Below are 22908 nucleotides of genomic sequence, written 5' to 3'. Positions count from 1 at the left end.
GTCTGAGGGACCGACCCAGCTCGGGGCTGTCGGGGGCAGAGAGAGAACCCCCCTCCGCCCTTTCCCTTCAGGTTCTTAGGGCTGGCCAAATCCTTCCCAAGACAGCTTGTCTGGAGAAAATCAGACCCAGCTGAAGAACATGTGTCCATGGGGGAAACCCGGGAAACTGAGTCTCCCCACACAATAGCAGAGATTCTCATCTTGCATCCTCTCCTGAGCTAATGACAAAGGTGGATGTCCCGGGTGGGCCTGTGGAATGGGAGAGGGGAGGAAGTCTATTGTCATGCAGAGGGACATGGAAAGACTTGTCTGAAGCTTATCCCCTGCACTGGGGTCAGGTCGGGAAGGGACGGCACAGAGGTGAGCAGGAACCAACCGGCCTGTCTGTGGTGGGGCTGGCCCCGAGGCAGGCGTGGGGGTGATGGCTGGAAGTGGGATGGCGCGTGAGTTGGCACCAGCCAGCGGTGGAGGCAGAGACTCAGAGGTCAGGGATCTCTCTCTCTGTCTCTGTCTCTCTCTCTCTCCCTCAGGGAGCTGAGGAGAGTAAGGTGGCGCCCCCTGCCCACCTCGCCTACCTCTCCATGGGCCCTTCTTTCTCTGGCCGCTCCGGGAGCCCTGCGGGCTTGGGTTCAACCCCCCACACACCGCACAGGCCAAGGGCGCGTGCGCGACCGCTGGCGGGGCCTAGGGCTGGCCTGGGGGGGGGGGGTTCACAGTGAAGGCCCCGCCCTCCCTCCAGGCTCTGACCCAGCTGCAGCTCTTCCATCGCCGCCCTTCTGGACTCGGCTTCAGCTGTCTCCCTCCCCTCCCCCACTCCCACTCAGCTTGCAGGGCGCTTCCCTGCCTTGAAAGCATGGCTCTGGCCCTGAGGGCCACAGACCTACTGGGCTTCAAGCTCAAGGCTCTGCCTGGGCCTGCTGCTTCGGCCAGGGGCTCATTTTTTCCTGGAAAGACAAAACCATGGCCTCACCCCACGCCTGCACTTTGCCACGGCAGGCAGCCCAGATGTAGGAAAGGCTCTGTGGAGTCAGAAGTGCCGAGACAGGCAGATGGCACCAGAGGGTTTGGGGGCCAGGGCGCAAGTGGGCTAGCCCCTCCTCCCGGGAGTCGGGGAGGCCCGGCCTTCCTAGTGCCCAGGCCACGGCTCCGGGGAGAAACCCGCCATGGAGGGCACGCGGGAGGCCCTCTGCCTGAGGTGGCAGGTGTCACGCCAGGGCCACTGCAAGCCTGGCTCGGCTTGCCTCCTTTCTCCAAAGGAGGCTGGCCGACCAGCCGAACCTGGCACCTGGGCCAGGCCCCTTCCAAGGGGACGAGTTCCAGAGGCTAGAGCCCTGGGGGCGGCTGCCAAGTCTCCTGGGGCGTGTGCTGGGCCCCCGTCAGAGGAGGAAGCAGCCTGGTAAACGGTGTGCCAGGCCTGAGATCTGGAGGCCTCCCACAGCCGGGTCCCTGTCCTGCCCAGGCCCCCCGAGGGAGGACGATGGTCGGGCAGTGGCGAGCGGGGTGGGGCTGGCGCCGAGCCTGCCCTTGGATGCCCCGGGGAAGGGCGCCGGGGGATGGGCTGCCCCTGGCCAGGTCTGAGGGACCGACCCAGCTCGGGGCTGTCGGGGGCAGAGAGAGCCCCCCTCCGCCCTTTCCCTTCAGGTTCTTAGGGCTGGCCAAATCCTTCCCAAGACAGCTTGTCTGGAGAAAATCAGACCCAGCTGAAGAACATGTGTCCATGGGGGAAACCCGGGAAACTGAGTCTCCCCACACAATAGCAGAGATTCTCATCTTGCATCCTCTCCTGAGCTAATGACAAAGGTGGATGTCCCGGGTGGGCCTGTGGAATGGGAGAGGGGAGGAAGTCTAGTGTCATGCAGAGGGACATGGAAAGACTTGTCTGAAGCTTATCCCCTGCACTGGGGTCAGGTCGGGAAGGGACGGCACAGAGGTGAGCAGGAACCAACCGGCCTGTCTGTGGTGGGGCTGGCCCCGAGGCAGGCGTGGGGGTGATGGCTGGAAGTGGGATGGCGCGTGAGTTGGCACCAGCCAGCGGTGGAGGCAGAGACTCAGAGGTCAGGGATCTCTCTCTCTGTCTCTGTCTCTCTCTCTCTCCCTCAGGGAGCTGAGGAGAGTAAGGTGGCGCCCCCTGCCCACCTCGCCTACCTCTCCATGGGCCCTTCTTTCTCTGGCCGCTCCGGGAGCCCTGCGGGCTTGGGTTCAACCCCCCACACACCGCACAGGCCAAGGGCGCATGCGTGACCGCTGGGGCCTAGGGCTGGCCTCAGGGGGGGGGTGCTCAGTGAAGGCCCCGCCCTCCCTCCAGGCTCTGACCCAGCTGCAGCTCTTCCATCGCCGCCCTTCTGGACTCGGCTTCAGCTGTCTCCCTCCCCTCCCCCACTCCCACTCAGCTTGCAGGCCGCTTCCCTGCCTTGAAAGCATGGCTCTGGCCCTGAGGGCCACAGACCTACTGGGCTTCAAGCTCAAGGCTCTGCCTGGGCCTGCTGCTTCGGCCAGGGGCTCATTTTTTCCTGGAAAGACAAAACCATGGCCTCACCCCACGCCTGCACTTTGCCACGGCAGGCAGCCCAGATGTAGGAAAGGCTCTGTGGAGTCAGAAGTGCCGAGACAGGCAGATGGCACCAGAGGGTTTGGGGGCCAGGGCGCAACTGGGCTAGCCCCTCCTCCCGGGAGTCGGGGAGGCCCGGCCTTCGTAGTGCCCAGGCCACGGCTCCGGGGAGAAACCCGCCATGGAGGGCACGCGGGAGGCCCTCTGCCTGAGGTGGCAGGTGTCACGCCAGGGCCACTGCAAGCCTGGCTCGGCTTGCCTGCTTTCTCCAAAGGAGGCTGGCCGACCAGCCGAACCTGGCACCTGGGCCAGGCCCCTTCCAAGGGGACGAGTTCCAGAGGCTAGAGCCCTGGGGCCGGCTGCCAAGTCTCCTGGGGCGTGTGCTGGGCCCCCGTCAGAGGAGGAAGCAGCCTGGTAAACGGTGTGCCAGGCCTGAGATCTGGAGGCCTCCCACAGCCGGGTCCCTGTCCTGCCCAGGCCCCCCGAGGGAGGACGATGGTCGGGCAGTGGCGAGCGGGGTGGGGCTGGCGCCGAGCCTGCCCTTGGATGCCCCGGGGAAGGGCGCCGGGGGATGGGCTGCCCCTGGCCAGGTCTGAGGGACCGACCCAGCTCGGGGCTGTCGGGGGCAGAGAGAGCCCCCCTCCGCCCTTTCCCTTCAGGTTCTTAGGGCTGGCCAAATCCTTCCCAAGACAGCTTGTCTGGAGAAAATCAGACCCAGCTGAAGAACATGTGTCCATGGGGGAAACCCGGGAAACTGAGTCTCCCCACACAATAGCAGAGATTCTCATCTTGCATCCTCTCCTGAGCTAATGACAAAGGTGGATGTCCCGGGTGGGCCTGTGGAATGGGAGAGGGGAGGAAGTCTATTGTCATGCAGAGGGACATGGAAAGACTTGTCTGAAGCTTATCCCCTGCACTGGGGTCAGGTCGGGAAGGGACGGCACAGAGGTGAGCAGGAACCAACCGGCCTGTCTGTGGTGGGGCTGGCCCCGAGGCAGGCGTGGGGGTGATGGCTGGAAGTGGGATGGCGCGTGAGTTGGCACCAGCCAGCGGTGGAGGCAGAGACTCAGAGGTCAGGGATCTCTCTCTCTGTCTCTGTCTCTCTCTCTCTCCCTCAGGGAGCTGAGGAGAGTAAGGTGGCGCCCCCTGCCCACCTCGCCTACCTCTCCATGGGCCCTTCTTTCTCTGGCCGCTCCGGGAGCCCTGCGGGCTTGGGTTCAACCCCCCACACACCGCACAGGCCAAGGGCGCGTGCGCGACCGCTGGCGGGGCCTAGGGCTGGCCTGGGGGGGGGGGGGTTCACAGTGAAGGCCCCGCCCTCCCTCCAGGCTCTGACCCAGCTGCAGCTCTTCCATCGCCGCCCTTCTGGACTCGGCTTCAGCTGTCTCCCTCCCCTCCCCCACTCCCACTCAGCTTGCAGGCCGCTTCCCTGCCTTGAAAGCATGGCTCTGGCCCTGAGGGCCACAGACCTACTGGGCTTCAAGCTCAAGGCTCTGCCTGGGCCTGCTGCTTCGGCCAGGGGCTCATTTTTTCCTGGAAAGACAAAACCATGGCCTCACCCCACGCCTGCACTTTGCCACGGCAGGCAGCCCAGATGTAGGAAAGGCTCTGTGGAGTCAGAAGTGCCGAGACAGGCAGATGGCACCAGAGGGTTTGGGGGCCAGGGCGCAAGTGGGCTAGCCCCTCCTCCCGGGAGTCGGGGAGGCCCGGCCTTCCTAGTGCCCAGGCCACGGCTCCGGGGAGAAACCCGCCATGGAGGGCACGCGGGAGGCCCTCTGCCTGAGGTGGCAGGTGTCACGCCAGGGCCACTGCAAGCCTGGCTCGGCTTGCCTCCTTTCTCCAAAGGAGGCTGGCCGACCAGCCGAACCTGGCACCTGGGCCAGGCCCCTTCCAAGGGGACGAGTTCCAGAGGCTAGAGCCCTGGGGGCGGCTGCCAAGTCTCCTGGGGCGTGTGCTGGGCCCCCGTCAGAGGAGGAAGCAGCCTGGTAAACGGTGTGCCAGGCCTGAGATCTGGAGGCCTCCCACAGCCGGGTCCCTGTCCTGCCCAGGCCCCCCGAGGGAGGACGATGGTCGGGCAGTGGCGAGCGGGGTGGGGCTGGCGCCGAGCCTGCCCTTGGATGCCCCGGGGAAGGGCGCCGGGGGATGGGCTGCCCCTGGCCAGGTCTGAGGGACCGACCCAGCTCGGGGCTGTCGGGGGCAGAGAGAGCCCCCCCTCCGCCCTTTCCCTTCAGGTTCTTAGGGCTGGCCAAATCCTTCCCAAGACAGCTTGTCTGGAGAAAATCAGACCCAGCTGAAGAACATGTGTCCATGGGGGAAACCCGGGAAACTGAGTCTCCCCACACAATAGCAGAGATTCTCATCTTGCATCCTCTCCTGAGCTAATGACAAAGGTGGATGTCCCGGGTGGGCCTGTGGAATGGGAGAGGGGAGGAAGTCTAGTGTCATGCAGAGGGACATGGAAAGACTTGTCTGAAGCTTATCCCCTGCACTGGGGTCAGGTCGGGAAGGGACGGCACAGAGGTGAGCAGGAACCAACCGGCCTGTCTGTGGTGGGGCTGGCCCCGAGGCAGGCGTGGGGGTGATGGCTGGAAGTGGGATGGCGCGTGAGTTGGCACCAGCCAGCGGTGGAGGCAGAGACTCAGAGGTCAGGGATCTCTCTCTCTGTCTCTGTCTCTCTCTCTCTCCCTCAGGGAGCTGAGGAGAGTAAGGTGGCGCCCCCTGCCCACCTCGCCTACCTCTCCATGGGCCCTTCTTTCTCTGGCCGCTCCGGGAGCCCTGCGGGCTTGGGTTCAACCCCCCACACACCGCACAGGCCAAGGGCGCATGCGTGACCGCTGGGGCCTAGGGCTGGCCTCAGGGGGGGGGTGCTCAGTGAAGGCCCCGCCCTCCCTCCAGGCTCTGACCCAGCTGCAGCTCTTCCATCGCCGCCCTTCTGGACTCGGCTTCAGCTGTCTCCCTCCCCTCCCCCACTCCCACTCAGCTTGCAGGCCGCTTCCCTGCCTTCAAAGCATGGCTCTGGCCCTGAGGGCCACAGACCTACTGGGCTTCAAGCTCAAGGCTCTGCCTGGGCCTGCTGCTTCGGCCAGGGGCTCATTTTTTCCTGGAAAGACAAAACCATGGCCTCACCCCACGCCTGCACTTTGCCACGGCAGGCAGCCCAGATGTAGGAAAGGCTCTGTGGAGTCAGAAGTGCCGAGACAGGCAGATGGCACCAGAGGGTTTGGGGGCCAGGGCGCAACTGGGCTAGCCCCTCCTCCCGGGAGTCGGGGAGGCCCGGCCTTCGTAGTGCCCAGGCCACGGCTCCGGGGAGAAACCCGCCATGGAGGGCACGCGGGAGGCCCTCTGCCTGAGGTGGCAGGTGTCACGCCAGGGCCACTGCAAGCCTGGCTCGGCTTGCCTGCTTTCTCCAAAGGAGGCTGGCCGACCAGCCGAACCTGGCACCTGGGCCAGGCCCCTTCCAAGGGGACGAGTTCCAGAGGCTAGAGCCCTGGGGCCGGCTGCCAAGTCTCCTGGGGCGTGTGCTGGGCCCCCGTCAGAGGAGGAAGCAGCCTGGTAAACGGGTGTGCCAGGCCTGAGATCTGGAGGCCTCCCACAGCCGGGTCCCTGTCCTGCCCAGGCCCCCCGAGGGAGGACGATGGTCGGGCAGTGGCGAGCGGGGTGGGGCTGGCGCCGAGCCTGCCCTTGGATGCCCCGGGGAAGGGCGCCGGGGGATGGGCTGCCCCTGGCCAGGTCTGAGGGACCGACCCAGCTCGGGGCTGTCGGGGGCAGAGAGAGAACCCCCCTCCGCCCTTTCCCTTCAGGTTCTTAGGGCTGGCCAAATCCTTCCCAAGACAGCTTGTCTGGAGAAAATCAGACCCAGCTGAAGAACATGTGTCCATGGGGGAAACCCGGGAAACTGAGTCTCCCCACACAATAGCAGAGATTCTCATCTTGCATCCTCTCCTGAGCTAATGACAAAGGTGGATGTCCCGGGTGGGCCTGTGGAATGGAGAGGGGAGGAAGTCTATTGTCATGCAGAGGGACATGGAAAGACTTGTCTGAAGCTTATCCCCTGCACTGGGGTCAGGTCGGGAAGGGACGGCACAGAGGTGAGCAGGAACCAACCGGCCTGTCTGTGGTGGGGCTGGCCCCGAGGCAGGCGTGGGGGTGATGGCTGGAAGTGGGATGGCGCGTGAGTTGGCACCAGCCAGCGGTGGAGGCAGAGACTCAGAGGTCAGGGATCTCTCTCTCTGTCTCTGTCTCTCTCTCTCTCCCTCAGGGAGCTGAGGAGAGTAAGGTGGAGCCCCCTGCCCACCTCGCCTACCTCTCCATGGGCCCTTCTTTCTCTGGCCGCTCCGGGAGCCCTGCGGGCTTGGGTTCAACCCCCCACACACACCGCACAGGCCAAGGGCGCATGCGTGACCGCCGGGGCCTAGGGCTGGCCTCGGGGGGGGGGGGGGGTGCTCAGTGAAGGCCCCGCCCTCCCTCCAGGCTCTGACCCAGCTGCAGCTCTTCCATCGCCGCCCTTCTGGACTCGGCTTCAGCTGTCTCCCTCCCCTCCCCCACTCCCACTCAGCTTGCAGGCCTCTTCCCTGCCTTGAAAGCATGGCTCTGGCCCTGAGGGCCACAGACCTACTGGGCTTCAAGCTCAAGGCTCTGCCTGGGCCTGCTGCTTCGGCCAGGGGCTCATTTTTTCCTGGAAAGACAAAACCATGGCCTCACCCCACGCCTGCACTTTGCCACGGCAGGCAGCCCAGATGTAGGAAAGGCTCTGTGGAGTCAGAAGTGCCGAGACAGGCAGATGGCACCAGAGGGTTTGGGGGCCAGGGCGCAACTGGGCTAGCCCCTCCTCCCGGGAGTCGGGGAGGCCCGGCCTTCCTAGTGCCCAGGCCACGGCTCCGGGGAGAAACCCGCCATGGAGGGCACGCGGGAGGCCCTCTGCCTGAGGTGGCAGGTGTCACGCCAGGGCCACTGCAAGCCTGGCTCGGCTTGCCTGCTTTCTCCAAAGGAGGCTGGCCGACCAGCCGAACCTGGCACCTGGGCCAGGCCCCTTCCAAGGGGACGAGTTCCAGAGGCTAGAGCCCTGGGGGCGGCTGCCAAGTCTCCTGGGGCGTGTGCTGGGCCCCCGTCAGAGGAGGAAGCAGCCTGGTAAACGGTGTGCCAGGCCTGAGATCTGGAGGCCTCCCACAGCCGGGTCCCTGTCCTGCCCAGGCCCCCCGAGGGAGGACGATGGTCGGGCAGTGGCGAGCGGGGTGGGGCTGGCGCCGAGCCTGCCCTTGGATGCCCCGGAGAAGGGCGCCGGGGGGATGGGATGCCCCTGGCCAGGTCTGAGGGACCGACCCAGCTCGGGGCTGTCGGGGGCAGAGAGAGAACCCCCCTCCGCCCTTTCCCTTCAGGTTCTTAGGGCTGGCCAAATCCTTCCCAAGACAGCTTGTCTGGAGAAAATCAGACCCAGCTGAAGAACATGTGTCCATGGGGGAAACCCGGGAAACTGAGTCTCCCCACACAATAGCAGAGATTCTCATCTTGCATCCTCTCCTGAGCTAATGACAAAGGTGGATGTCCCGGGTGGGCCTGTGGAATGGGAGAGGGGAGGAAGTCTATTGTCATGCAGAGGGACATGGAAAGACTTGTCTGAAGCTTATCCCCTGCACTGGGGTCAGGTCGGGAAGGGAGGCACAGAGGTGAGCAGGAACCAACCGGCCTGTCTGTGGTGGGGCTGGCCCCCAGGCAGGCGTGGGGGTGATGGCTGGAAGTGGGATGGCGCGTGAGTTGGCACCAGCCAGTGGTGGAGGCAGAGACTCAGAGGTCAGGGATGTCTCTCTCTGTCTCTGTCTCTCTCTCTCTCCCTCAGGGAGCTGAGGAGAGTAAGGTGGCGCCCCCTGCCCACCTCGCCTACCTCTCCATGGGCCCTTCTTTCTCTGGCCGCTCCGGGAGCCCTGCGGGCTTGGGTTCAACCCCCCACACACCGCACAGGCCAAGGGCGCATGCGCGACCGCCGGGGCCTAGGGCTGGCCTCGGTGGGGGGGGGGTCCTCAGTGAAGGCCCCGCCCTCCCTCCAGGCTCTGACCCAGCTGCAGCTCTTCCATCGCCGCCCTTCTGGACTCGGCTTCAGCTGTCTCCCTCCCCTCCCCCACTCCCACTCAGCTTGGAGGCCGCTTCCCTGCCTTGAAAGCATGGCTCTGGCCCTGAGGGCCACAGATCTACTGGGCTTCAAGCTCAAGGCTCTGCCTGGGCCTGCTGCTTCTGCCAGGGGCTCATTTTTTCCTGGAAAGACAAAGCCATGACCTCACCCCACGCCTGCACTTTGCCACGGCAGGCAGCCCAGATGTAGGAAAGGCTCTGTGGAGTCAGAAGTGCCGAGACAGGCAGATGGCACCAGAGGGTTTGGGGGCCAGGGCGCAAGTGGGCTAGCCCCTCCTCCCGGGAGTCGGGGAGGCCCGGCCTTCCTAGTGCCCAGGCCACGGCTCCGGGGAGAAACCCGCCATGGAGGGCACGCGGGAGGCCCTCTGCCTGAGGTGGCAGGTGTCACGCCAGGGCCACTGCAAGCCTGGCTCGGCTTGCCTCCTTTCTCCAAAGGAGGCTGGCCGACCAGCCGAACCTGGCACCTGGGCCAGGCCCCTTCCAAGGGGACGAGTTCCAGAGGATAGAGCCCTGGGGGCGGCTGCCAAGTCTCCTGGGGCGTGTGCTGGGCCTCCGTCAGAGGAGGAAGCAGCCTGGTAAACGGTGTGCCAGGCCTGAGATCTGGAGGCCTCCCACAGCCGGGTCCCTGTCCTGCCCAGGCCCCCCGAGGGAGGACGATGGTCGGGCAGTGGCGAGCGGGGTGGGGCTGGCGCCGAGCCTGCCCTTGGATGCCCCGGGGAAGGGCGCCGGGGGATGGGATGCCCCTGGCCAGGTCTGAGGGACCGACCCAGCTCGGGGCTGTCTGGGGCAGAGAGAGAACCCCCCTCCGCCCTTTCCCTTCAGGTTCTTAGGGCTGGCCAAATCCTTCCCAAGACAGCTTGTCTGGAGAAAATCAGACCCAGCTGAAGAACATGTGTCCATGGGGGAAACCCGGGAAACTGAGTCTCCCCACACAATAGCAGAGATTCTCATCTTGCATCCTCTCCTGAGCTAATGACAAAGGTGGATGTCCCGGGTGGGCCTGTGGAATGGGAGAGGGGAGGAAGTCTATTGTCATGCAGAGGGACATGGAAAGACTTGTCTGAAGCTTATCCCCTGCACTGGGGTCAGGTCGGGAAGGGACGGCACAGAGGTGAGCAGGAACCAACCGGCCTGTCTGTGGTGGGGCTGGCCCCGAGGCAGGCGTGGGGGTGATGGCTGGAAGTGGGATGGCGCGTGAGTTGGCACCAGCCAGCGGTGGAGGCAGAGACTCAGAGGTCAGGGATCTCTCTCTCTGTCTCTGTCTCTCTCTCTCTCCCTCAGGGAGCTGAGGAGAGTAAGGTGGCGCCCCCTGCCCACCTCGCCTACCTCTCCATGGGCCCTTCTTTCTCTGGCCGCTCTGGGAGCCCTGCGGGCTTGGGTTCAACCCCCCACACACCGCACAGGCCAAGGGCGCGTGCGCGATCGCCGGCGGGGCCTAGGGCTGGCCTCGGGGGGGGGGGGTCCTCAGTGAAGGCCCCGCCCTCCCTCCAGGCTCTGACCCAGCTGCAGCTCTTCCATCGCCGCCCTTCTGGACTCGGCTTCAGCTGTCTCCCTCCCCTCCCCCACTCCCACTCAGCTTGCAGGCCGCTTCCCTGCCTTGAAAGCATGGCTCTGGCCCTGAGGGCCACAGACCTACTGGGCTTCAAGCTCAAGGCTCTGCCTGGGCCTGCTGCTTCGGCCAGGGGCTCATTTTTTCCTGGAAAGACAAAACCATGGCCTCACCCCACGCCTGCACTTTGCCACGGCAGGCAGCCCAGATGTAGGAAAGGCTCTGTGGAGTCAGAAGTGCCGAGACAGGCAGATGGCACCAGAGGGTTTGGGGGCCAGGGCGCAACTGGGCTAGCCCCTCCTCCCGGGAGTCGGGGTGGCCCGGCCTTCCTAGTGCCCAGGCCACGGCTCCGGGGAGAAACCCGCCATGGAGGGCACGCGGGAGGCCCTCTGCCTGAGGTGGCAGGTGTCACGCCAGGGCCACTGCAAGCCTGGCTCGGCTTGCCTGCTTTCTCCAAAGGAGGCTGGCCGACCAGCCGAACCTGGCACCTGGGCCAGGCCCCTTCCAAGGGGACGAGTTCCAGAGGCTGGAGCCCTGGGGGCGGCTGCCAAGTCTCCTGGGGCGTGTGCTGGGCCCCCGTCAGAGGAGGAAGCAGCCTGGTAAACGGTGTGCCAGGCCTGAGATCTGGAGGCCTCCCACAGCCGGGTCCCTGTCCTGCCCAGGCCCCCCGAGGGAGGACGATGGTCGGGCAGTGGCGAGCGGGGTGGGGCTGGCGCCGAGCCTGCCCTTGGATGCCCCGGGGAAGGGCGCCGGGGGATGGGATGCCCCTGGCCAGGTCTGAGGGACCGACCCAGCTCGGGGCTGTCGGGGGCAGAGAGAGAACCCCCCTCCGCCCTTTCCCTTCAGGTTCTTAGGGCTGGCCAAATCCTTCCCAAGACAGCTTGTCTGGAGAAAATCAGACCCAGCTTAAGAACATGTGTCCATGGGGGAAAGCCGGGAAACTGAGTCTCCCCACACAATAGCAGAGATTCTCATCTTGCATCCTCTCCTGAGCTAATGACAGAGGTGGATGTCCAGGGTGGGTGGGCCTGTGGAATGGGAGAGGGGAGGAAGTCTATTGTCATGCAGAGGGACATGGAAAGACTTGTCTGAAGCTTATCCCCTGCACTGGGGTCAGGTCGGGAAGGGACGGCACAGAGGTGAGCAGGAACCAACCGGCCTGTCTGTGGTGGGGCTGGCCCCGAGGCAGGTGTGGGGGTGATGGCTGGAAGTGGGATGGCGCATGAGTTGGCACCAGCCAGCGGTGGAGGCAGAGACTCAGAGGTCAGGGATCTCTCTCTCTGTCTCTGTCTCTCTCTCTCTCCCTCAGGGAGCTGAGGAGAGTAAGGTGGCGCCCCCTGCCCACCTCGCCTACCTCTCCATGGGCCCTTCTTTCTCTGGCCGCTCCGGGAGCCCTGCGGGCTTGGGTTCAACCCCCCACACACCGCACAGGCCAAGGGCGCATGCGCGACCGCCGGGGCCTAGGGCTGGCCTCGGTGGGGGGGGGGGTCCTCAGTGAAGGCCCCGCCCTCCCTCCAGGCTCTGACCCAGCTGCAGCTCTTCCATCGCCGCCCTTCTGGACTCGGCTTCAGCTGTCTCCCTCCCCTCCCCCACTCCCACTCAGCTTGGAGGCCGCTTCCCTGCCTTGAAAGCATGGCTCTGGCCCTGAGGGCCACAGATCTACTGGGCTTCAAGCTCAAGGCTCTGCCTGGGCCTGCTGCTTCTGCCAGGGGCTCATTTTTTCCTGGAAAGACAAAGCCATGACCTCACCCCACGCCTGCACTTTGCCACGGCAGGCAGCCCAGATGTAGGAAAGGCTCTGTGGAGTCAGAAGTGCCGAGACAGGCAGATGGCACCAGAGGGTTTGGGGGCCAGGGCGCAAGTGGGCTAGCCCCTCCTCCCGGGAGTCGGGGAGGCCCGGCCTTCCTAGTGCCCAGGCCACGGCTCCGGGGAGAAACCCGCCATGGAGGGCACGCGGGAGGCCCTCTGCCTGAGGTGGCAGGTGTCACGCCAGGGCCACTGCAAGCCTGGCTCGGCTTGCCTGCTTTCTCCAAAGGAGGCTGGCCGACCAGCCGAACCTGGCACCTGGGCCAGGCCCCTTCCAAGGGGACGAGTTCCAGAGGATAGAGCCCTGGGGGCGGCTGCCAAGTCTCCTGGGGCGTGTGCTGGGCCTCCGTCAGAGGAGGAAGCAGCCTGGTAAACGGTGTGCCAGGCCTGAGATCTGGAGGCCTCCCACAGCCGGGTCCCTGTCCTGCCCAGGCCCCCCGAGGGAGGACGATGGTCGGGCAGTGGCGAGCGGGGTGGGGCTGGCGCCGAGCCTGCCCTTGGATGCCCCGGGGAAGGGCGCCGTGGGATGGGATGCCCCTGGCCAGGTCTGAGGGACCGACCCAGCTCGGGGCTGTCTGGGGCAGAGAGAGAACCCCCCTCCGCCCTTTCCCTTCAGGTTCTTAGGGCTGGCCAAATCCTTCCCAAGACAGCTTGTCTGGAGAAAATCAGACCCAGCTGAAGAACATGTGTCCATGGGGGAAACCCGGGAAACTGAGTCTCCCCACACAATAGCAGAGATTCTCATCTTGCATCCTCTCCTGAGCTAATGACAAAGGTGGATGTCCCGGGTGGGCCTGTGGAATGGGAGAGGGGAGGAAGTCTATTGTCATGCAGAGGGACATGGAAAGACTTGTCTGAAGCTTATCCCCTGCACTGGGGTCAGGTCGGGAAGGGACGGCACAGAGGTGAGCAGGAACCAACCGGCCTGTCTGTGGTGGGGCTGGCCCCGAGGCAGGCGTGGGGGTGATGGCTGGAAGTGGGATGGCGCGTGAGTTGGCACCAGCCAGCGGTGGAGGCAGAGACTCAGAGGTCAGGGATCTCTCTCTCTGTCTCTGTCTCTCTCTCTCTCCCTCAGGGAGCTGAGGAGAGTAAGGTGGCGCCCCCTGCCCACCTCGCCTACCTCTCCATGGGCCCTTCTTTCTCTGGCCGCTCCGGGAGCCCTGCGGGCTTGGGTTCAACCCCCCACACACCGCACAGGCCAAGGGCGCATGCGCGACCGCCGGGGCCTAGGGCTGGCCTCGGTGGGGGGGGGGTCCTCAGTGAAGGCCCCGCCCTCCCTCCAGGCTCTGACCCAGCTGCAGCTCTTCCATCGCCGCCCTTCTGGACTCGGCTTCAGCTGTCTCCCTCCCCTCCCCCACTCCCACTCAGCTTGGAGGCCGCTTCCCTGCCTTGAAAGCATGGCTCTGGCCCTGAGGGCCACAGATCTACTGGGCTTCAAGCTCAAGGCTCTGCCTGGGCCTGCTGCTTCTGCCAGGGGCTCATTTTTTCCTGGAAAGACAAAGCCATGACCTCACCCCACGCCTGCACTTTGCCACGGCAGGCAGCCCAGATGTAGGAAAGGCTCTGTGGAGTCAGAAGTGCCGAGACAGGCAGATGGCACCAGAGGGTTTGGGGGCCAGGGCGCAAGTGGGCTAGCCCCTCCTCCCGGGAGTCGGGGAGGCCCGGCCTTCCTAGTGCCCAGGCCACGGCTCCGGGGAGAAACCCGCCATGGAGGGCACGCGGGAGGCCCTCTGCCTGAGGTGGCAGGTGTCACGCCAGGGCCACTGCAAGCCTGGCTCGGCTTGCCTGCTTTCTCCAAAGGAGGCTGGCCGACCAGCCGAACCTGGCACCTGGGCCAGGCCCCTTCCAAGGGGACGAGTTCCAGAGGATAGAGCCCTGGGGGCGGCTGCCAAGTCTCCTGGGGCGTGTGCTGGGCCTCCGTCAGAGGAGGAAGCAGCCTGGTAAACGGTGTGCCAGGCCTGAGATCTGGAGGCCTCCCACAGCCGGGTCCCTGTCCTGCCCAGGCCCCCCGAGGGAGGACGATGGTCGGGCAGTGGCGAGCGGGGTGGGGCTGGCGCCGAGCCTGCCCTTGGATGCCCCGGGGAAGGGCGCCGGGGGATGGGATGCCCCTGGCCAGGTCTGAGGGACCGACCCAGCTCGGGGCTGTCTGGGGCAGAGAGAGAACCCCCCTCCGCCCTTTCCCTTCAGGTTCTTAGGGCTGGCCAAATCCTTCCCAAGACAGCTTGTCTGGAGAAAATCAGACCCAGCTGAAGAACATGTGTCCATGGGGGAAACCCGGGAAACTGAGTCTCCCCACACAATAGCAGAGATTCTCATCTTGCATCCTCTCCTGAGCTAATGACAAAGGTGGATGTCCCGGGTGGGCCTGTGGAATGGGAGAGGGGAGGAAGTCTATTGTCATGCAGAGGGACATGGAAAGACTTGTCTGAAGCTTATCCCCTGCACTGGGGTCAGGTCGGGAAGGGACGGCACAGAGGTGAGCAGGAACCAACCGGCCTGTCTGTGGTGGGGCTGGCCCCGAGGCAGGCGTGGGGGTGATGGCTGGAAGTGGGATGGCGCGTGAGTTGGCACCAGCCAGCGGTGGAGGCAGAGACTCAGAGGTCAGGGATCTCTCTCTCTGTCTCTGTCTCTCTCTCTCTCCCTCAGGGAGCTGAGGAGAGTAAGGTGGCGCCCCCTGCCCACCTCGCCTACCTCTCCATGGGCCCTTCTTTCTCTGGCCGCTCCGGGAGCCCTGCGGGCTTGGGTTCAACCCCCCACACACCGCACAGGCCAAGGGCGCGTGCGCGATCGCCGGCGGGGCCTAGGGCTGGCCTCGGGGGGGGGGGGGGGTCCTCAGTGAAGGCCCCGCCCTCCCTCCAGGCTCTGACCCAGCTGCAGCTCTTCCATCGCCGCCCTTCTGGACTCGGCTTCAGCTGTCTCCCTCCCCTCCCCCACTCCCACTCAGCTTGCAGGCCGCTTCCCTGCCTTGAAAGCATGGCTCTGGCCCTGAGGGCCACAGACCTACTGGGCTTCAAGCTCAAGGCTCTGCCTGGGCCTGCTGCTTCGGCCAGGGGCTCATTTTTTCCTGGAAAGACAAAACCATGGCCTCACCCCACGCCTGCACTTTGCCACGGCAGGCAGCCCAGATGTAGGAAAGGCTCTGTGGAGTCAGAAGTGCCGAGACAGGCAGATGGCACCAGAGGGTTTGGGGGCCAGGGCGCAACTGGGCTAGCCCCTCCTCCCGGGAGTCGGGGAGGCCCGGCCTTCCTAGTGCCCAGGCCACGGCTCCGGGGAGAAACCCGCCATGGAGGGCACGCGGGAGGCCCTCTGCCTGAGGTGGCAGGTGTCACGCCAGGGCCACTGCAAGCCTGGCTCGGCTTGCCTGCTTTCTCCAAAGGAGGCTGGCCGACCAGCCGAACCTGGCACCTGGGCCAGGCCCCTTCCAAGGGGACGAGTTCCAGAGGCTGGAGCCCTGGGGGCGGCTGCCAAGTCTCCTGGGGCGTGTGCTGGGCCCCCGTCAGAGGAGGAAGCAGCCTGGTAAACGGTGTGCCAGGCCTGAGATCTGGAGGCCTCCCACAGCCGGGTCCCTGTCCTGCCCAGGCCCCCCGAGGGAGGACGATGGTCGGGCAGTGGCGAGCGGGGTGGGGCTGGCGCCGAGCCTGCCCTTGGATGCCCCGGGGAAGGGCGCCGGGGGATGGGATGCCCCTGGCCAGGTCTGAGGGACCGACCCAGCTCGGGGCTGTCGGGGGCAGAGAGAGAACCCCCCTCCGCCCTTTCCCTTCAGGTTCTTAGGGCTGGCCAAATCCTTCCCAAGACAGCTTGTCTGGAGAAAATCAGACCCAGCTTAAGAACATGTGTCCATGGGGGAAACCCGGGAAACTGAGTCTCCCCACACAATAGCAGAGATTCTCATCTTGCATCCTCTCCTGAGCTAATGACAGAGGTGGATGTCCAGGGTGGGTGGGCCTGTGGAATGGGAGAGGGGAGGAAGTCTATTGTCATGCAGAGGGACATGGAAAGACTTGTCTGAAGCTTATCCCCTGCACTGGGGTCAGGTCGGGAAGGGACGGCACAGAGGTGAGCAGGAACCAACCGGCCTGTCTGTGGTGGGGCTGGCCCCGAGGCAGGTGTGGGGGTGATGGCTGGAAGTGGGATGGCGCATGAGTTGGCACCAGCCAGCGGTGGAGGCAGAGACTCAGAGGTCAGGGATCTCTCTCTCTGTCTCTGTCTCTCTCTCTCTCCCTCAGGGAGCTGAGGAGAGTAAGGTGGCGCCCCCTGCCCACCTCGCCTACCTCTCCATGGGCCCTTCTTTCTCTGGCCGCTCCGGGAGCCCTGCGGGCTTGGGTTCAACCCCCCACACACCGCACAGGCCAAGGGCGCATGCGCGACCGCCGGGGCCTAGGGCTGGCCTCGGTGGGGGGGGGGTCCTCAGTGAAGGCCCCGCCCTCCCTCCAGGCTCTGACCCAGCTGCAGCTCTTCCATCGCCGCCCTTCTGGACTCGGCTTCAGCTGTCTCCCTCCCCTCCCCCACTCCCACTCAGCTTGGAGGCCGCTTCCCTGCCTTGAAAGCATGGCTCTGGCCCTGAGGGCCACAGATCTACTGGGCTTCAAGCTCAAGGCTCTGCCTGGGCCTGCTGCTTCGGCCAGGGGCTCATTTTTTCCTGGAAAGACAAAGCCATGACCTCACCCCACGCCTGCACTTTGCCACGGCAGGCAGCCCAGATGTAGGAAAGGCTCTGTGGAGTCAGAAGTGCCGAGACAGGCAGATGGCACCAGAGGGTTTGGGGGCCAGGGCGCAAGTGGGCTAGCCCCTCCTCCCGGGAGTCGGGGAGGCCCGGCCTTCCTAGTGCCCAGGCCACGGCTCCGGGGAGAAACCCGCCATGGAGGGCACGCGGGAGGCCCTCTGCCTGAGGTGGCAGGTGTCACGCCAGGGCCACTGCAAGCCTGGCTCGGCTTGCCTGCTTTCTCCAAAGGAGGCTGGCCGACCAGCCGAACCTGGCACCTGGGCCAGGCCCCTTCCAAGGGGACGAGTTCCAGAGGATAGAGCCCTGGGGGCGGCTGCCAAGTCTCCTGGGGCGTGTGCTGGGCCTCCGTCAGAGGAGGAAGCAGCCTGGTAAACGGTGTGCCAGGCCTGAGATCTGGAGGCCTCCCACAGCCGGGTCCCTGTCCTGCCCAGGCCCCCCGAGGGAGGACGATGGTCGGGCAGTGGCGAGCGGGGTGGGGCTGGCGCCGAGCCTGCCCTTGGATGCCCCGGGGAAGGGCGCCGTGGGATGGGATGCCCCTGGCCAGGTCTGAGGGACCGACCCAGCTCGGGGCTGTCTGGGGCAGAGAGAGAACCCCCCTCCGCCCTTTCCCTTCAGGTTCTTAGGGCTGGCCAAATCCTTCCCAAGACAGCTTGTCTGGAGAAAATCAGACCCAGCTGAAGAACATGTGTCCATGGGGGAAACCCGGGAAACTGAGTCTCCCCACACAATAGCAGAGATTCTCATCTTGCATCCTCTCCTGAGCTAATGACAAAGGTGGATGTCCCGGGTGGGCCTGTGGAATGGGAGAGGGGAGGAAGTCTATTGTCATGCAGAGGGACATGGAAAGACTTGTCTGAAGCTTATCCCCTGCACTGGGGTCAGGTCGGGAAGGGACGGCACAGAGGTGAGCAGGAACCAACCGGCCTGTCTGTGGTGGGGCTGGCCCCGAGGCAGGCGTGGGGGTGATGGCTGGAAGTGGGATGGCGCGTGAGTTGGCACCAGCCAGCGGTGGAGGCAGAGACTCAGAGGTCAGGGATCTCTCTCTCTGTCTCTGTCTCTCTCTCTCTCCCTCAGGGAGCTGAGGAGAGTAAGGTGGCGCCCCCTGCCCACCTCGCCTACCTCTCCATGGGCCCTTCTTTCTCTGGCCGCTCCGGGAGCCCTGCGGGCTTGGGTTCAACCCCCCACACACCGCACAGGCCAAGGGCGCGTGCGCGATCGCCGGCGGGGCCTAGGGCTGGCCTCGGGGGGGGGGGGGTCCTCAGTGAAGGCCCCGCCCTCCCTCCAGGCTCTGACCCAGCTGCAGCTCTTCCATCGCCGCCCTTCTGGACTCGGCTTCAGCTGTCTCCCTCCCCTCCCCCACTCCCACTCAGCTTGCAGGCCGCTTCCCTGCCTTGAAAGCATGGCTCTGGCCCTGAGGGCCACAGACCTACTGGGCTTCAAGCTCAAGGCTCTGCCTGGGCCTGCTGCTTCGGCCAGGGGCTCATTTTTTCCTGGAAAGACAAAACCATGGCCTCACCCCACGCCTGCACTTTGCCACGGCAGGCAGCCCAGATGTAGGAAAGGCTCTGTGGAGTCAGAAGTGCCGAGACAGGCAGATGGCACCAGAGGGTTTGGGGGCCAGGGCGCAACTGGGCTAGCCCCTCCTCCCGGGAGTCGGGGAGGCCCGGCCTTCCTAGTGCCCAGGCCACGGCTCCGGGGAGAAACCCGCCATGGAGGGCACGCGGGAGGCCCTCTGCCTGAGGTGGCAGGTGTCACGCCAGGGCCACTGCAAGCCTGGCTCGGCTTGCCTGCTTTCTCCAAAGGAGGCTGGCCGACCAGCCGAACCTGGCACCTGGGCCAGGCCCCTTCCAAGGGGACGAGTTCCAGAGGCTGGAGCCCTGGGGGCGGCTGCCAAGTCTCCTGGGGCGGGTGCTGGGCCCCCGTCAGAGGAGGAAGCAGCCTGGTAAACGGTGTGCCAGGCCTGAGATCTGGAGGCCTCCCACAGCCGGGTCCCTGTCCTGCCCAGGCCCCCCGAGGGAGGACGATGGTCGGGCAGTGGCGAGCGGGGTGGGGCTGGCGCCGAGCCTGCCCTTGGATGCCCCGGGGAAGGGCGCCGGGGGATGGGATGCCCCTGGCCAGGTCTGAGGGACCGACCCAGCTCGGGGCTGTCGGGGGCAGAGAGAGAACCCCCCTCCGCCCTTTCCCTTCAGGTTCTTAGGGCTGGCCAAATCCTTCCCAAGACAGCTTGTCTGGAGAAAATCAGACCCAGCTTAAGAACATGTGTCCATGGGGGAAACCCGGGAAACTGAGTCTCCCCACACAATAGCAGAGATTCTCATCTTGCATCCTCTCCTGAGCTAATGACAGAGGTGGATGTCCAGGGTGGGTGGGCCTGTGGAATGGGAGAGGGGAGGAAGTCTATTGTCATGCAGAGGGACATGGAAAGACTTGTCTGAAGCTTATCCCCTGCACTGGGGTCAGGTCGGGAAGGGACGGCACAGAGGTGAGCAGGAACCAACCGGCCTGTCTGTGGTGGGGCTGGCCCCGAGGCAGGTGTGGGGGTGATGGCTGGAAGTGGGATGGCGCGTGAGTTGGCACCAGCCAGCGGTGGAGGCAGAGACTCAGAGGTCAGGGATCTCTCTCTCTGTCTCTGTCTCTCTCTCTCTCCCTCAGGGAGCTGAGGAGAGTAAGGTGGCGCCCCCTGCCCACCTCGCCTACCTCTCCATGGGCCCTTCTTTCTCTGGCCACTCCGGGAGCCCTGCGGGCTTGGGTTCAACCCCCCACACACCGCACAGGCCAAGGGCGCGTGCGCGACCGCCGGCGGGGCCTAGGGCTGGCCTTGGGGGGGGGGTGGGTCCTCAGTGAAGGCCCCGCCCTCCCTCCAGGCTCTGACCCAGCTGCAGCTCTTCCATCGCCGCCCTTCTGGACTCGGCTTCAGCTGTCTCCCTCCCCTCCCCCACTCCCACTCAGCTTGCAGGCCGCTTCCCTGCCTTGAAAGCATGGCTCTGGCCCTGAGGGCCACAGACCTACTGGGCTTCAAGCTCAAGGCTCTGCCTGGGCCTGCTGCTTCGGCCAGGGGCTCATTTTTTCCTGGAAAGACAAAACCATGGCCTCACCCCACGCCTGCACTTTGCCACGGCAGGCAGCCCAGATGTAGGAAAGGCTCTGTGGAGTCAGAAGTGCCGAGACAGGCAGATGGCACCAGAGGGTTTGGGGGCCAGGGCGCAACTGGGCTAGCCCCTCCTCCCGGCAGTCGGGGAGGCCCGGCCTTCCTAGTGCCCAGGCCACGGCTCCGGGGAGAAACCCGCCATGGAGGGCACGCGGGAGGCCCTCTGCCTGAGGTGGCAGGTGTCACGCCAGGGCCACTGCAAGCCTGGCTCGGCTTGCCTGCTTTCTCCAAAGGAGGCTGGCCGACCAGCCGAACCTGGCACCTGGGCCAGGTCCCTTCCAAGGGGACGAGTTCCAGAGGATAGAGCCCTGGGGGCGGCTGCCAAGTCTCCTGGGGCGTGTGCTGGGCCCCCGTCAGAGGAGGAAGCAGCCTGGTAAACGGTGTGCCAGGCCTGAGATCTGGAGGCCTCCCACAGCCGGGTCCCTGTCCTGCCCAGGCCCCCCGAGGGAGGACGATGGTCGGGCAGTGGCGAGCGGGGTGGGGCTGGCGCCGAGCCTGCCCTTGGATGCCCCGGGGAAGGGCGCCGGGGGATGGGATGCCCCTGGCCAGGTCTGAGGGACCGACCCAGCTCGGGGTTGTCGGGGGCAGAGAGAGAACCCCCCTCCGCCCTTTCCCTTCAGGTTCTTAGGGCTGGCCAAATCCTTCCCAAGACAGCTTGTCTGGAGAAAATCAGACCCAGTTGAAGAACATGTGTCCATGGGGGAAACCCGGGAAACTGAGTCTCCCCACACAATAGCAGAGATTCTCATCTTGCATCCTCTCCTGAGCTAATGACAAAGGTGGATGTCCCGGGTGGGCCTGTGGAATGGGAGAGGGGAGGAAGTCTATTGTCATGCAGAGGGACATGGAAAGACTTGTCTGAAGCTTATCCCCTGCACTGGGTTCAGGTCGGGAAGGGACAGCACAGAGGTGAACAGGAACCAACCGGCCTGTCTGTGGTGGGGCTGGCCCCGAGGCAGGCGTGGGGGTGATGGCTGGAAGTGGGATGGCGCGTGAGTTGGCACCAGCCAGCGGTGGAGGCAGAGACTCAGAGGTCAGGGATCTCTCTCTCTGTCTCTGTCTCTCTCTCTCTCCCTCAGGGAGCTGAGGAGAGTAAGGTGGCGCCCCCTGCCCACCTCGCCTACCTCTCCATGGGCCCTTCTTTCTCTGGCCGCTCCGGGAGCCCTGCGGGCTTGGGTTCAACCCCCCACACACCACACAGGCCAAGGGCGCATGCGTGACCGCCAGGGCCTAGGGCTGGCCTCGGGGGGGGGGGGGGTCCTCAGTGAAGGCCCCGCCCTCCCTCCAGGCTCTGACCCAGCTGCAGCTCTTCCATCGCCGCCCTTCTGGACTCGGCTTCAGCTGTCTCCCTCCCCTCCCCCACTCCCACTCAGCTTGCAGGCCGCTTCCCTGCCTTGAAAGCATGGCTCTGGCCCTGAGGGCCACAGACCTACTGGGCTTCAAGCTCAAGGCTCTGCCTGGGCCTGCTGCTTCGGCCAGGGGCTCATTTTTTCCTGGAAAGACAAAACCATGGCCTCACCCCACGCCTGCACTTTGCCACGGCAGGCAGCCCAGATGTAGGAAAGGCTCTGTGGAGTCAGAAGTGCCGAGACAGGCAGATGGCACCAGAGGGTTTGGGGGCCAGGGCGCAACTGGGCTAGCCCCTCCTCCCGGCAGTCGGGGAGGCCCGGCCTTCCTAGTGCCCAGGCCACGGCTCCGGGGAGAAACCCGCCATGGAGGGCACGCGGGAGGCCCTCTGCCTGAGGTGGCAGGTGTCACGCCAGGGCCACTGCAAGCCTGGCTCGGCTTGCCTGCTTTCTCCAAAGGAGGCTGGCCGACCAGCCGAACCTGGCACCTGGGCCAGGCCCCTTCCAAGGGGACGAGTTCCAGAGGATAGAGCCCTGGGGGCGGCTGCCAAGTCTCCTGGGGCGTGTGCTGGGCCCCCGTCAGAGGAGGAAGCAGCCTGGTAAACGGTGTGCCAGGCCTGAGATCTGGAGGCCTCCCACAGCCGGGTCCCTGTCCTGCCCAGGCCCCCCGAGGGAGGACGATGGTCGGGCAGTGGCGAGCGGGGTGGGGCTGGCGCCGAGCCTGCCCTTGGATGCCCCGGGGAAGGGCGCCGGGGGATGGGATGCCCCTGGCCAGGTCTGAGGGACCGACCCAGCTCGGGGCTGTCGGGGGCAGAGAGAGAACCCCCCTCCGCCCTTTCCCTTCAGGTTCTTAGGGCTGGCCAAATCCTTCCCAAGACAGCTTGTCTGGAGAAAATCAGACCCAGCTGAAGAACATGTGTCCATGGGGGAAACCCGGGAAACTGAGTCTCCCCACACAATAGCAGAGATTCTCATCTTGCATCCTCTCCTGAGCTAATGACAAAGGTGGATGTCCCGGGTGGGCCTGTGGAATGGGAGAGGGGAGGAAGTCTATTGTCATGCAGAGGGACATGGAAAGACTTGTCTGAAGCTTATCCCCTGCACTGGGGTCAGGTCGGGAAGGGACAGCACAGAGGTGAGCAGGAACCAACCGGCCTGTCTGTGGTGGGGCTGGCCCCGAGGCAGGCGTGGGGGTGATGGCTGGAAGTGGGATGGCGCGTGAGTTGGCACCAGCCAGCGGTGGAGGCAGAGACTCAGAGGTCAGGGATCTCTCTCTCTGTCTCTGTCTCTCTCTCTCTCCCTCAGGGAGCTGAGGAGAGTAAGGTGGCGCCCCCTGCCCACCTCGCCTACCTCTCCATGGGCCCTTCTTTCTCTGGCCGCTCCGGGAGCCCTGCGGGCTTGGGTTCAACCCCCCACACACCACACAGGCCAAGGGCGCATGCGTGACCGCCGGGGCCTAGGGCTGGCCTCGGGGGGGGGGGTCCTCAGTGAAGGCCCCGCCCTCCCTCCAGGCTCTGACCCAGCTGCAGCTCTTCCATCGCCGCCCTTCTGGACTCGGCTTCAGCTGTCTCCCTCCCCTCCCCCACTCCCACTCAGCTTGCAGGCCGCTTCCCTGCCTTGAAAGCATGGCTCTGGCCCTGAGGGCCACAGACCTACTGGGCTTCA

This window comes from Diceros bicornis, unplaced genomic scaffold (genome assembly GCF_020826845.1).
Source record: "Diceros bicornis minor isolate mBicDic1 unplaced genomic scaffold, mDicBic1.mat.cur scaffold_56_ctg1, whole genome shotgun sequence".
In the NCBI taxonomy this organism is placed as follows: domain Eukaryota; kingdom Metazoa; phylum Chordata; class Mammalia; order Perissodactyla; family Rhinocerotidae; genus Diceros; species Diceros bicornis.
The sequence above is the reverse complement of the archived record's forward strand: the minus strand, read 5'-3'. Positions refer to the sequence as shown.